Raw genomic sequence first — 11,121 nt, forward strand, 5'->3', positions numbered from 1 at the left:
AAGAGAAATATTGGTTCAATGCCTCTCTAATCTCTTCCGGTTCCACACATAACCTCCCACTGCTCTCTCTAACTGGCCCTAATCTTGCCCTAACCAATCTTCTGTTCTTAACGTATCTATAGAACGCCTTAGGATTCTCCTTAATCCTATCAGCCAAAGTCTTCTCATGTCCTCTTTTAGCCCTTCTTAACTCACTCTTTAACTCCCTGCTAGCCAATCTAAAGCTTTCCAGTGCACTACCTGAGCCCTCAAGTCTCATCCTGACATAAGCCTCCTTTTACCTTTTAACCAGCAAATCAACTTTTTTAGTGCACCACGGTTCCCTAGCTCGACCATTTCCTCCTTGCCTGACAGGGACATACATATCAAGGACTCGCAGTAGCTGCTCCTTGAAAAAACTCCACGTTTCGGACGTTCCCAGACCCTGTAGTCTCCGAGTCCAACCTATGCTTCCTAATTCTCTCCTAATAGCCTCAAAATTACCTTTCCTCCAGCTAAAACTACTGACCCGAGGTTCATGCCTATCCCTTTCCATCACTAAGGTGAACGTAACCGAATTGTGGTCACTATCACCAAAATGCACACCAACTTCCAAGTCTAACACCTGGTCTGGCTCATTTCCCAGTACCAAATCCAATATAGCCTCACCTCTAGTTGGTCTATCTACATACTGAGTCAAAAAACCTTCCTGAACGCTTTGTACAAAAACTGACCCCTCTAATGAGCTAGAGCTATAGCTATTCCAATCAATATTAGTAAAGTTAAAGTCCCCCATAACAATTACCCTATTACTTTCACTCCTATCCAGGACCGTCTCCGCAATCCTTTCCTCAACCTCTCTAGAACTTTTAGGAGGTCTATAAAAGACTCCCAACAGGGTGACCTCTCCTCTCCTATTTCTAATCTCCACCCATACTACCTCAACAGACAAGTCCTCATCAAACTTCCTCTCTGACACTGTGATACAGTCCTTGAATAATAATGCTACCCCTCCCCCCACTTCTACCTCCTTCTCTACTCTGTCTGAAGCATTTGAACCCCGGAACCTGCAACAACCATTCCTGTCCCTGCTCTATCCATGTCTCTGAAATGGCCACAACATCAAAGTCCCAGGTACTGATCCACGCTGCAAGTTCATCCACTTTATTGCGAATACTCCCCGCATTAAAGTATACACATTTCAAACCATGCTCTACTCCACCCCCACGATGCCGTGCATTGCCGTCCCCATCTATGCCCCCCTCACTTTCATCCCTGCTACTCAGGATCCCACCCCTCCTCTGAATCAGTTTAAACCCCCCTGCACAGCCTTAGCAAATTTTCCCCCCAAGATATTGGTTCCCCTCTGATTCAGGTGAAGACCATCACTCCTGTAGAGGTCCCACCTTCCCCAGAATGAGCCCCAATTGCTCAAGAACCTGAACCCCTCCCTCCTGCACCATCCCCTCAGCCACGAGTTCAAACTTTCCCTCTCTCTGTTCCGCTCGAAACTATCCCGTGGCACAGGCAAGAGTCCCGAGATAACCACTCTGCCTGACTTGGCCTTAAGTTTCCACCCCAACTCCATAAATTTCTGTTCAATATCCCCTTCCCTTATCCTCCCTATGTCATGCGTCCCCACATGAACTATGACTTGGGGCTGATTTCCCTCTCCCTTAAGAGTCCTGAACACCCTCTCTGAAACATCCCAGACCCCAGCCCCTGGGAGGCAACACACCAGCCCTGAGTCCCTACCATTACTTCTGACTCTCCTATCTGTCCCCCTAACTGTGGAGTCCCCAATCACCAGGCCCAATCTTTTACATCCCCTAACCCCCTGAGCCTTCACAACAGGCTCACCTCCAGAGACCTGCTCCCTTTGGCTATCTCCAGTTGATTCCTCCTCAACTGTAGCCTCCAGGACAGAAAACCTATTTTGGAGGGGAACAGCCCAAGGGGATTGTCCCCCCAGTTGCTTCTTTCCCCTCTTCCTAGCATATGGGTGGATTGCTGAGAAATCCATGGAATCTGTCTTGGCAGCATTTGCCATTTAATGTGCATTGTGGTTTGTTTGATCACAGTTTGCCTGGAAACTCACACGCATCTCATGTTAATTATGTTAATGTGACGGCGGCACAATGGCACCGTGTTTAGCACTGCTGCCTCACAGCGGCAGGGACAGGGGTTCCATTCCCGGCTCGGGTGAATGTCTGTGTGGAAACTGCACGTTGTCCCCTGTCTGCATGTGTTTCCTCCGGGTGCTCCGCTTTTCTTATACGGTCTGAAACACGTACTGGTTAGTTGCATGGGTAATGCTAATTTCTCCCTCAGTGAACCCGAACAGGCATCAGAGTGTGGCGAGAAGGGGAGTAATTATTTTTTCCAATTTCTTACAGCTAACCTGATGGCGATTGTGGTCCTGTCCCGGGGGAGGTGCGGCCTCTCCAAAGGGATGACCTGTTATATGATCACCATGGCGATAGCCGATCTCCTGGTCTGCATTTTTAATGTCACCCTGGTCAACATCTTTCTCTATCATTTCCCGCATTCATTCCTGATGTACACCAGTGTGTGTAGTGTTATCAGTTTCATGCAAGTATCCAGCGTCCAAATGTCCGTCTGGTCCACGACATTATTTACTCTTGACCGTTTTGTGGCCATTTCTTGTCCAAAACTAAAATTAAAATACTGCACCAGGAGAACTGCCACTGTGATTCTAACGGCCGTGAGTGTACTCAGTTTTGTCATGAATATTCCGGTCTATTTCCGTTATGAACCCGACTATATTGTTGGCAATGTGCAGTGGGGCTGCCGCACAGTGAAAGATTACGTTTCTTCACCAGCATGGAGAACTTACAAGTGGGTCTCTCGCCTCTCAGTCCCATTTTTGCCATTCTCTTTGTTGCTGCTGTTGAATTCTCTCACCGTCCGTCACATCTTGGTGGCCAGTAGGTCTCGCAGGGCCCTGAAGGCTCACGGCCCTGGGGAGGGCAGCAGTGACCCCGTGTTGAAGAGCAGAAGAACGGCTATCGTCCTGCTCTTCACTGTCTCCGGGAGTTTTATGGTTCTGTGGACACCACTCGCAATAATTGACGTCCTGTTCGATTTCACCGAGATGCCTACCTCGGAAGATGTCAGTTTGCTTCACTTGGCAATGAGAATCTCACTCCTGATGATGTATTCCAACACCTGTACGAACACATGCATTTATATATTGACCCAGAGGAGGTTCCGGGAAGAGATTCTGAACTTGGTGAAATCTCCATTGATTCTCCTGTTCAAATTCCTTCAGTAATTGTTGAATAATGTCAAGCTTGGATTGAGTGGACGTAGGGAAGATGTTTCCATTACTCGGAGAGACTGAAATCCGAGGGCACAGCCTCAGAGTAAAGGAACCAACCTTCAGAATCAAGATCAGGTGGAATTTCTTCAGCCAGAGGGTGGTGAATCTGTGGAACTCATTGCCACAGAGAGCTATGGGGGCCCGAGCATTGAATGTTTCTAACACAGAAATAGATAGTTTCATGATTGGTAAGGGGATCAAAGGTTACGAGGAAAAGTTGGGAAAATGGGTAGAGAAACATATCAGCCATGATTAAATAGTGGATAAGATTTGATGGGCCGAACAGCCCAATTCTGCTCCTTTATCTTACAGTCTTAAGTATTGGAAGGTTGAGTTGATGGAGTTGGGGAACTAGTTATTGTTTGATATCTCAATTGGACCTCACCATGTGGCCAGTAGATCGAGGCAAGTCTCGCTGTTCACGGCTTCTCAATCTCTCACAAAATCAAGGGTTTTCATAACTAAGAGCTTGGGCCAATATTGTTGTCCTCGAAACACGTGGTCACCATTGACCAGAAACTCAACTGCACTCGCCACATGAATACCATGGCTACACAAACAGGTTAGAGGCTCGGGTAACTTGGGGGAGTTTTTGTTTGCCCAGAAACTGTAAAAATCCTACCCAAGATCAACGGATCTCATAGAGTCATAGAATCATAGTCATGGAGGTTTACAGCATGGAAACAGGCCCTTCGGCCCAACGTGTCCATGCCACCCCTTTCTTTTTAAACCCTAAATAGTACCAATTGCCCTTATTTAGCCCATGTCACTCTATACCCATCTTCCCCATGTAACTATCGAAATGACTTTAAAAGACAAAACTGTACCCACATCTCCTCCTACCTCTGGCAGCTTGTTCCAGACACTCATCACTCTCTGTGTGAAAAAATTGCCCCTCTGGACATATTTGTATCTTTCTTCTCTCACTTTAAATCTATTCCCTCTAGTTTTAGACCTCCTTACTTTTGGGAAAAGATACTGACTCTCCAGCTGATCAATGTCCCTCATTACTTTATAGATCTCTGTAAGATCACCCCTCAGCATCCTTCGCTCCAGAGAAAAAAGTCTCAGTCTATCCAGCCTCTCCTTTAAACTCAAACCATCAAGTCCTGTAACATTGCAGTCAATATTTTCTGCACACTCTCTAGTTTAATAATATCCTTTCTATAACAGGGCAACCAGAACCGTACACAAGATTCCAAGTGTGGCCTTACTAATGTTTTGTACAAGTCCAACAAGACGTCCCAACTCCTGTATTCAATGTTCTGACCAATGAAACCCAGCATGCCGAATGCCTTCTTCACCACTCTGTCCACCTGTGACTCCACTTTCAGGGAGCTATGAACATGTACCCCTAGATCTCTGTGTTCTGTAACTCTCCCCAGTGCCCTACCATTTACAGATGATCTTTCCATGGCCTGCCCCTCGCCCACTCCAATTCCCGTGACGGACTGGTAAAATTTCGGGCACTGTATCCAAATATGTGTGAAATTAATAACTCAAATCAAATCAAAATCAAATCAAACTGTGTCTATCCTGTGACACTTTGGCCCTCTGCTAGCACTACATTCCTGCTAACTGCTTCAATGACTTCCTGTACCATGGTGTCCAGGTCAATTTTCCATCATTGACTAAGTCCAAGGCTGAGACAGACGGATCTCTGTGTTTTAGAGAGTTAATGGATATTGGGGAATGAGATGGGAAGCAGAGGAGAGGAAGGAGATCCTGCTGATTGTATTGAATTCTTTTTGTTTCAAAACTGTACTGTATTCATAAAAATCTGAGTTAAATCATTGCAAGTCCACACGTCTATAAATTGCAAACAGTGCAGAATAAAACATTTTTACAGTCCTATTCAAATTACAGTCATTTCATTTCAATGCTTAAAACTATATACATGCCTCAAAAATTACTGTGTGCCGTTATTTCTCAGATTGACACACAGTTACACAGGTCGAGGGTATTCTGCAGTTCCCGGGCCCTCGGTCTGCCTCCGTTAAAAGGCCTTACAGTGTGGCCTTTCCCCATTGTGTCTTTGCGGTGGCTGCCCCAAGCTTCAGTGCGTCCCTCAGCACGTAGTCCTGGACCTTGGAATGTGCCAGTCTGCAACACTCGGTCAAGGACAGTTCTTTCAACTGGAAGATCAGTGAGTTTCAGGCGGACCAAAGTGCGTCTTTCACCGAGTTGATGACCATCCAGCAGCAGTTGATATTTGTCTCGGTGAGCGTCCCCGGAAACAGCCCGTAGAGCACAGAGTCCTGTGTCACTGAGCTGCTCGGGACGAACCTCGACAAATATCACCTCATCTCACTCCAGACCTTCTTTGCAAAGGCACATTCCACAAGGAGGTGTGTGACCGTCTCGTCAGCCCCGCAGCCACTTCGAGGGCAGCGTGCGGTGATGTTGAGACCTCGAGCGTGCATAAAGGATCTGACGGGGAGTGCCCTTCTCACCACCAGCCAAGCCAGGCCTTGGTGCTTGTTTGTGAGTTCTGGTGATGAGGCGTTCTGCCAGATGACACTGACAGTCTGCTCAGGGAACCATCCGACAGGATCCGCCATCTCCTTATCTCTCAGGGCCCCAAGGACGTTACGCGCTGATCACTGCTTAATCGCCATGTGGTCAAAGGTGTGTTTGTGGAAAAATTTCTCCACGAAGGACAGGTGCTGCGGTTCACTCCAACTACTCGGAGCGTTCCGCGGCAGTGTGGCCAGACCCATCCTCCGCAACACTCGGGACAGGTAGAACCTCAAAAAGTAGTGGCACTTGCTGTTAGTGTACCGAGGATCTACACACAGCTTGATGCAGCCGCACACAAAGGTGGCCATCAGGATGAGGGCGGCGTTGGGAACGTTTTTCCCTCCATTCTCTGGAGATTTGTGCATCGTCTCCCACCGGACGCGATCCATCTTTGATCTCCAGATAAACTTGAAGATGGCCTGGGTCACTGCTGCAGCGCAGGATTTGGGGATAGGCCACACCTGCGCCACGTACAATAACACAGAGAGCACCTCGCACCGGATCACCAGGTTTTTTCCTGTCATGGAGAGGGAGCGTTGCTCCCACAAGCCCAGTTTCTGCCTGACTTTCGCGATGCGCTCGTCCCAGTTTTTGGCGCATGCCCCTGCCGCTCCAAACCATATCCCCAGCTCCTTCAGGTAATCTGCCCTGACGGTGAAGGGGACAAAGGATTTGTCGGCCCAGTTCCCAGAGAACATGGCCTCACTCTTACCCTGGGTGACTTTGTCTCCCGAGGCCAGCTCGAACTGCTCACAGAACTGGAGGAACCTGCGGACAGACGAGGGGTCCGAGCAGAAGACAGCCACGTCATCCATGTACAGGGAGGCTTTGACCTGCGTGCCTCCACTGCCTGGGATTGTCACCCCTTTGATGCCTGGGTCGCTTCTGAGGGCCTCGGCAAAGGGTTCAATGTAACACACAAAAAGGACGGAGGAGAGAGGACAGCCCTGACTGACTCCAGACCTGATTTGAAAGCTATCTGATTCCCACCCATTGACTGAAACTGTGCTACTGATGTCTGTGTAGAGCAGTCGGATCCAATTGCGGATTCCCTCCCCAAAGCCCATTTTGGAGAGCACATCCATCATGTAGCTGTGCGATATTCTGTCAAACACCTTCTCCTAGTCTAGGCTGATGAGACACATATCCACCTGCCTGTCCTGCACGTAGGCAATCGTATCCCTGAGTAGCGCGAGGCTGTCAGAGATCTTCCTGCCGGGTACAGCACAGGTTTGATCAGGATGGATCACTGATCCCAGAGCAGACGGGACCCGGTTGGCGATGACTTTGGCCAGAACTTTATAATCCACGTTCAATAGTGAGATGGGTCACCAATTTCTAATTTCTTCCCTTTCCCCTCCTGCTTGTAGATGAGGGGAATGATGCCTTTCCTCATGGATTCTGACATCCTGCCTTCCCGAAGCATACTCTCGTATACTTCCAGGAGGTCCGGGCCCGTCAACTCCCACAACACCGAGTAAAACTCAGCCGGTAAGCCGTCACTTCCAGGAGTTTTACCCTTCTGAAAGGACTCGACAGCCTCGGTCAGCTCGTCCAGAGATACCGGTCTGTCCAGGATTTGAATGGTGGGGCAGCAGGCTGGTGGGGGCCATACAGTCTACTCCTGCTCCTATTTCTTATCATCTGATACCCATCGTGTTTTCCTATTACTTTTGTTACGACACAGACGTTAATCCCCCAAAGAGGAATACCTCACCTTGTAATGTGTTAAAAGTGTCTGTGAAAGTCTGAACCGTCCTTCAGTCATGTTCAGCGGTTAACTGACAGAAATACCTGTACTCACTTTAAAATAAAAATTTAACAATTTATTTCTCTAACAGGGAACGTTAAATCAACATTAAACACAACGAGAAAACAAGATTCTACTGGATTGCTGTTCAAATAAACACAATATTACTTCATTAAAAAAGATGGAATTTAGACACTCTCAGACCACATCCAAGCAGGAATTGTGTCTTTCGGAAGGTTCCGGAGTTTCTCATTTGATTTCCCAATTTGGTAACTGTGGGTCAGAGGGTGTTTTCTCTTCAGAGATATATAAAGCTGGCAGGGGGGAGAGCTGGTCACTCCCTCTTCAGACTTGAGAGGTGACAGTTGTTAACACCCCTTTTCCCTTTTGCACAATCTTTTATACCTGTGATGACCTATCAATTTTCCCACAACTGGATTGGTCTGATTTTTTTTCAACATCATCAAATTCAAATTGTACAGGTTCTTGGTAGCTGAACACCAGCTTTAAATTATTTGGGTAAATTCAAATGTTCAAATGCCTGAAGACTGTTACCAAGGCAACTCTGCTTTCTGGCCTTGGAGAAAAATGTTTCAGCTTGGATTCAGTGTGTACTTTTCATTTTCAGTGCGGCACGGTGGCACAGTGGTTAGCACCGCTGCCACACAGCTCCAGGAACTTGGTTCGATTCCCGGCTTGGGTCACTGTCTGTGTGGAATTTACACATTCTCCCTGTGTCCACGTGGGCTTTCTCCGGGTGCTCCGGTTTTCTCCCACAGTCCAAAGGTTGATTGGCCATGCTAAATTGACCCTGAGTGTCTCAGGATTTGTGTGTTAGAGGGATTATCAGGATAAATATGTGATGTTGTGGGTAGAGGGCCAGAGTGGGATTGCTGTTGGTGTAGACTCAATGGGCCGAATGGCCTCTTTCTGCTCTGTAGGGTTTCTCTGATTCCATGATTTTAAACCTGCAAGCACTGAAACCAAAACCAGCTGTCAAAGAGACCACATGATGTTTTTTCCTCTCAAGCATTCTTACATTCTTTACATCTTTACAAATACAACTTCACAGCACTTTCAAGAAATAACAATATTGTTCAGCCGGCTGTGAGCACGACACTGGGAGATTTACAATAATGTATTGAGGCTCACTCTGTTGAATCTGTCACTGCAGAAACCCATTGAAACAAACGGAGAACAATGGCCTGAATTTTTCACCTGTCGGACAGTCAATGGACTCAGAAGTGACCACGAAGCCAACAAGTGTGAAACTGGTGCTGTGTAAGGCTGATTGGTGCCGGGGAGGGGCAGGTAGAGGGTGGGTGCTGAGAAAAGGGAGGGTGCGGCCTGGCCTTTCCAGTCTGCTCATTGTTGAAAAGTTAGAAATTGGAAATTATAAACAAATTATGAAGTGCTCGGGGGAAAAGCAATGCATCGTCCCGTTAAAAGGTAGCACTTTATCTTGGCTGAGAGATTTTCAAAACTGTAAGTACACAGAGAGCCCAAACTGAAACATTTGTATGGAAAGGCCAAGCAGCAGTGTTACCAAGACAACAGGCTCTTGAATTTAGCCAATCAATTTGAATCAGGCTCTTAGATACAAGAACATATTGAAATTAAATCTGATGTTTTTCACAACCTTGGACCAATCCTACGGTGGGAAATATTGATATGTCATCATGGGTATAAAAGAACGGGCAGTGGGACAGAGAAGAGAGAGCTGCCGCCAACTGCAAGAGTTAACAACTCTCTACTCAGCTCTCTCTTTCTTTCTGTCTCTCTTTCTCGCTGGTTTTCTCTCTCTCTCTCTTTTTTGATCTCTCGCTCTATCTCTCTCTCTCTCCCTCTCTCTTTTTCTCTCTCTCTCTCCCCCCAGAGACAAAGAGAGAGAGGGTGACAGAGATAGAGTCACAGAGAGGGAGAGAGAGAGAGAGAGAGAGAGAGGGAGAATCACTGACTCTTATTGCTTCATCTGTGTCTGAGAGAAAGTGCCATCAAAAGAGCAATGATACCAAAGAGGAAAGGATTTTCAGACAGAAGGATCAACAGAGAAGGCCCAGAATATTCCAGAAGATGTCAAACCTGGTTATAATTTTGAGAGTGTCTAAATTCTATTTTGTTCATGAGTTGGAATTGTATTTATCTGATCCCCAAACCATGAAAACCTTGTTTATTTGGGAACACTGAATAGTTTTGTTAATTTGTTCATTGTTCGTTCATAAATAAGTTGTTATGTGTCGATATTAGAGAGAGCGTCGGGGATTTATTTTTATTTAGCTATTAGAAGGGGGGTTGTGGGGGGGTCCGCTGGAATTCTGTCTGTGATCAGTGAGGGGGAGGGGGGGCTCCGCTGGAACTCTGTCTGTGATCAGTGAGGGGGAGGGGGGGCTCCGCTGGAACTCTGTCTGTGATCAGTGAGGGTGAGGGGGGGGTCCGCTGGAACTCTGTCTGTGATCAGTGAGGGGGAGGGGGGGGTCCGCTGGAACTCTGTCTGTGATCAGTGAGGGTGAGGGGGGGGTCCGCTGGAACTCTGTCTGTGATCAGTGAGGGGGAGGGGGGGGGTCCGCTGGAACTCTGTCTGTGATCAGTGAGGGTGAGGGGGGAGTCCGCTGGAACTCTGTCTGTGATCAGTGAGGGGGAGGGGGGGGGTCCGCTGGAACTCTGTCTGTGATCAGTGAGGGGGAGGGGGGGGGTCCGCTGGAACTCTGTCTGTGATCAGTGAGGGGGAGGGGGGGTCCGCTGGAATTCTGCCTGGCGATTAATGGGGGAGGGGGAGGGGCTGTGTTTGGTCTGGGTGGTGGGGGAGGTGAAGGGGGTCAGTAATGTTGTGTGGGGTGGGGTAATGTCTGTGGGTCCAGGGGGAGGCTCTATCCGGCCTGGGAGTGAGGGGGACCTGCATTCCATCATTATTCTGCGCCTGCACAGTTAGAGGCTCTGGTCAGAGCTGCAGGATTTCGGGGGTGATAAACCCCACCCAAAGGCTGGTGCAGCACCATACAGAATCACTGATATTTTTTCAGGCAGAGTCCGTATGGGGGTGTCTCAAAACGGGTCTAAAAGTCGGACCTGAAACTCTCCCAGTTTGAAGTCTGCCCAGCAATTACAATTCAAACGGTAAAATAGGGCCCAAAGCATACCGTTCATAGAGTAGAGAGGGGAGAAGCAATGCAGAGGATGCAGAATACAGCTTTACAGCCACAGCGAGGGTGGACAGAAAGACCAACTTCATATAAGGCAGGTCCATTCATAAATCTGATGGCAGCAGGGAAGAAGCTGTTCTTGAGTCGGTTGCTTGAGCGAGTGAATGCTTTTCGATATGATGCCAATCTAGCGGGCTGATTTGTCCTGGATGGTGTGAAGCTTCTTGAGTGTTGTTGGAGTCGCACCCATCCAGGCAAGTGGGGAATATTCCATCACACTCCTGACCTCTGCCTTGTGGATGATCGATAATCTTTGGGGAGTAGGGGGTGAGTTTCTTCCCAAAGTTACCCTCGCCTCTAACCTGTTTGTGTAGCCATGGTATTTATGT

This window comes from Carcharhinus amblyrhynchos, unplaced genomic scaffold (genome assembly GCF_965287045.1).
Source record: "Carcharhinus amblyrhynchos unplaced genomic scaffold, sCarAmb.v2.hapA scaffold_40, whole genome shotgun sequence".
Taxonomy (NCBI): domain Eukaryota; kingdom Metazoa; phylum Chordata; class Chondrichthyes; order Carcharhiniformes; family Carcharhinidae; genus Carcharhinus; species Carcharhinus amblyrhynchos.